The sequence below is a fragment of the Artibeus jamaicensis genome, unplaced genomic scaffold (assembly GCF_021234435.1).
Source record: "Artibeus jamaicensis isolate MK-2021 breed Jamaican fruit bat unplaced genomic scaffold, CSHL_Jam_final contig_515, whole genome shotgun sequence".
Classification (NCBI taxonomy): Eukaryota; Metazoa; Chordata; class Mammalia; order Chiroptera; family Phyllostomidae; genus Artibeus; species Artibeus jamaicensis.
Window position 1 is genome coordinate 2,602,715 of NW_026521869.1, and position 4,786 is coordinate 2,607,500.

Sequence of the window (4,786 nt, forward strand, 5' to 3'; positions counted from 1 at the left end):
GAGAGAAACATCAATGTGTGGTTGCCTCTTGCACACCCCATACTGGAGGCCTGGCCCACAACTCAGGCATGTGCCCTGACTGGGAATAGAACTGGTGACCCTTTTGTTCGCAGCCCACGTCAATCTACTGAGCTGTATCAGCCAGGGCTAATGTCTCACATATTTTGATAAATCTGAAAATATTAGTTTCAAAAGTTCGTATCATGTCATTATAAAACCTTGGCAGAACCTACAAAAACAAAACCCATTATTTAGTTCCATCCTCTGATTTTTAGAAAAAGGCAAATCACAAGCTGGTTAGAGTTCATTTGCAAAGCAGAAGACCTGCTCAGTACCACACCATGACCCTCCATAGAGGGAACCTCTCTCCGTCAGCCCAGCACTATGAATGACCCACATTCCTTAAAGAGTTCTCAAGTGACACAAACATAGGAAGTGGAATTGTGAAACAAATACTGTTAGGCTTTCTCTGTATTCATGTTGAGTATAAGTACCTTGGTTAGTGCTACTACTATCATACACATCTAATTCAATTTGCCCTTTTCTGAAAAACTTGTAAGTCTGCACAAACAGTAAATGTCCACCAGCTCTTTTAGTGGTCTCAGAACATTTTACAGCAAACCCAAGGCCAAAAACTAAAAATTTTCCAATATAATCTTCCTACTCTTAACATTCCTCTTCATAAATATTCTGGAGCAAAATGGAATTGCTTTTTCTTCTATCAAATTATTTTTCTTCTCCTTGTAATGCTATCTGAGCAATTATAATAAGTTATCTTTCAAGAGAACCCGTTATTTAAAATTGTTATTTTAAACATGGCAGTAGTTGCCTTACCTTTTCAACTAAGAAAATAAGATATGTATTCACCTGAAGGGAAAACTAAAAAAAAAAAAGACAGTGCAAAAATGCGTGAGTGCTGTAAGATTTTAATTGTTAGACAAAAGCACTACATTATAATTTCAACATAATCTTTCAGAAAATAAAATTTAGTGCAAATTAAAACCCCATTAAAGCTCACTATAAACTTCATATTAGGATTCTAGAAGTAGGCTACTAGGACTGGAAACATTTGATTCCAACAGAATTTACTTGGGGAGAATGTCTTGAAAATGTTAATGGTACAGAGAACATCATGTCAGTTTAAAATCAAGTCAACCAGGTACTTAAAAGACATGCTAATAGGTCTTAATACATAAAACTAATTGATTAGTAGTAGCATGCTTTATATATCAATGATTGCAGAAGCAATTTACAACAAATTTGATCATTTCAAAGTTTTATTGCCTTAATTTCTCAACTACACTGTAATTAATCATCAAAGAGCCATCTTCCAATTTTTATTCATCAGTCTGAGTGGCAAGTATTTTCTAAAACTGTCATTAAGCCTTGTGTAATCCAAGACCATCCATATAACAAAAAAAGGGCAATTATAGATTTTCCTCAAGTATTTATTCAAAGCAGTTTCCATGACATGTTAAATGTCACACTTATGTACATTAGGTACTTATGAATTGACCTACCTCTTAAGTTTCTCCCAGTTTCATTTTTAAAAGAAATAAAAGTAAAGTAACCTTGCTTTCAAATTCTAAAGTACGAACAGAATCTAGTCTGATTACAAAATAAAATGTATACCAATTAACCTTGAAGTTAACTATCTTCCCAACACCAAGTGATTTAAATGCTTTTCTAAATAGAATCCAATAACCTCTACTTAATCACTGTTTGATGAATTAGCATCTCTCCTAATGTTACCTGTCCTTTCTTTGAAGGCTTTAAAAAATTCCTGACAACTAAAATAATTTGGACTGCTATAACAAGAAGCATTTTGCTATTATTTAAGACCTAACTCCTCTCAAACATTTCACCATACTTCAGGTGTAGTTTTATAAGGTCCTTTTTTTCATTTCCCTATATAAAGAATGCTTCTGTCCCCCAAAGCTATCCACCTTGGCCAGAGCTGGATGGCTGTTAGTTGGAGCCTTGTCTGTACACCAAAAGGTTACAGGTTTCATTCCCAGGCAGGAAACATACGAAGGTTACGGTTTGATTTCCAGTCAGGGCATGAACCAGAAGCCAACTGATGTTTCTCTCATCAATATTTCTCTTTCTCTTCTTCTCTCACTAAAAATCAATAAACACACTCTTGAGGATTTTTTTTAAAAGTTACTGAAGTTCTTAAAATTTACACTTAGTCATTATTCAACTGCTCTGTCTTCCTAAATTACAGTCCCTTTACCTGCAGCTATCACTGTATTTTGCTGTGTATAATGTATACTTTTTTGCCCAAACTTCTGAGGGAAAAATAAGGGTGCACACTAGACATGGGTAGTACAAATACATGTTCACATCTACATAAATGTTTTTCATTCTTTTATTTACACTTAAATTAGTCTAACTCTGGAAAGCAATAATGACATCCATATGCAAAATACAATCTTGGAATATGAAAACTGGTTTTGTTTCTAAATACCAAAAAAAAAAATTGAATTAAAAAGTTAAAGTGAAGAATTTTTTTCCTGAAAGTTCAGAACCAAAATGTGGATGCACACTATACACAGCAAAATACTGTACACAATCCTTCTTGGGAATCTAGAAGGTAGTAAGGACAACATGGTAATATTTAAGTAACTAGCCCTCGACTCAAGACAACAGCAAACATCAATTTCAATCAGTTGCTGATGAATAATTTCTAATAATGGAATAGATGTGAGATCAGTGACAAACCCAAAGGGGACAATACCAGGCAACAACTTTATTGCTGATAGTGGGGGAAAAAAACAACTCACCATTTTTCCAGCCTACAGCCACTCCCACTGCCTCCCTTTCCCCATTGCCATCTTGTACATCCATTAAGAAAGCAAAATCTTTTCTCATTTTCTTTAAAGCTAACCTAATCCATGATTAAAACGTTATCAGTGGGCTAAATTTTATGAAACATGCACCTTTTTTTTACAAAAAACAGTAAAAAAAATCTTTATGAAACAGCATGTTTAACTCTAACCATCTTAAAACACTCCTTAGAACTTTAGTGTAGCTAACATCATTTGGGGTGTATGAAGTACAAAAGTCTAGGAAACACCTCCAAAATACTGATTCTGATGGCCTACAGGCCTCTTTGAAATGTGAACCAGATTGTTCAGGCCAGGTAGCTCACCTGGTCAGAGCATCATCCAGATACACAAAGGTTGTGGGTTCCATCCCTGGTCAGAGCACATTATCAACCAATGAATGTATAAATGAATAGAAAAAATGTGTCTGCCTCTCTCAAATCCATAAATCTAAAAAAGATTAAGGAAATGTGAATGAGATTATAATCAACCCTTACCCAATTTTCCAGATTATAGGCATCTGACAATTAACAAGACAAACACACTCAATTTGCACATCTTACTAGAATCATTTTTGCCCATGGAAACTTTCTAGCTCAACTTCTAAATATGGCTAGTAGTGAAGAAAAGGTAGTCTGCATCCATCTCAACCTTGTCAAAATCAAATAGTAAAATCCATTTTATGAAAGGTTTGGGACTATCTAAATATTAAATATTAGCACACTAATAAGCTGATTAATTGCTCCCCCAAAACTTAATGACTTTGTGCCAATGTAAAGCATCCAGATTTCAGTATTTGAGGGTTAGTAGACCCCAAACCAAATAAACGCATACATTTCAGAACCAACACAAATATCGTGGTAGACAGTTAAGTTGGTTCTGGTTTTCAAAATTCCCAGTACCTCAGGGCTCTAAATATAAAGTACTTTTAAAGTATAAGATAACTTCAAAAAATTTTTCTACACAGTAAAATAATAAAAGCACATAAAATATAGAACACCTACACCTAAAAATTGGACCCTAATGTTAAAACACCTCAAAATTATCTCAGCATGAATGGTACCTGGACAGGGGTATTCCAACATTAGTGACCAACAATGAAGCAGCTGACATCCCAGTGTGGAAGACTAATGTAACTTTAAGATTTGCAGTCTTATAATAAACATTAATATTAGGAATGGAGTAACGCCAGGAAAAGAGATTTAACTCACCTGGTAGCAGGCATCTAGTAAACGAAGACATCAAAATTTGAATTAGGCGACTTGAAAGTTCCTACATTACTTGAAAAGTAGGATTGGTAGCTTTAAGAGTCTACAAAACTGGAGAATTGAAATCAATTACCTATCACTGTCCATTTACAAACAGGAATTGAAAGTTACCTATGAACTTTACTTTGCCAAATTCTCAAGTACTGAGCAACCTGTAATTTAGCTGCCCTTTTTCATTCCCCTAATCTTCCATCACAACCACAAATAAAGGCTACTAAAAAGACTGTCTCACTTCTAGTCTCTTATGAAATCCTACTAAATCTCAAAACTTAAAAAGGGGTGTTGGCAGACGGACCACAACATTAAAACCCCCGAAGGCCAGAAATGTGGAAGACAACAGCCACAAATTTTAAAAGCTGCAGCTATGAACAAATGACTAGGACACCAAAATGTAAACTACTGCCTGTAGTAAGGACATCTGAGTATACCACAGAACCACCCACAAAAGGCTTAGCAATTGGCATCCCAAGTACCTCCAGAAATGTGAAAGGGGCTAAAAGTTTGAAAGATGAGCAAAGCTCCATATCCTCTCCATACTGCTAAAACTACTGAACTTCCCCCATAGGGTAAAACACTCAAGAGGGTAAGGGAGGGTGATCTTTGGACTCACTAGGTGTATTGTCAAAATAAAACTTACTCAGATCCCTCAGCTTTCTTTCCCTGCTAGAACCCCAGAATACTGGGGTATGA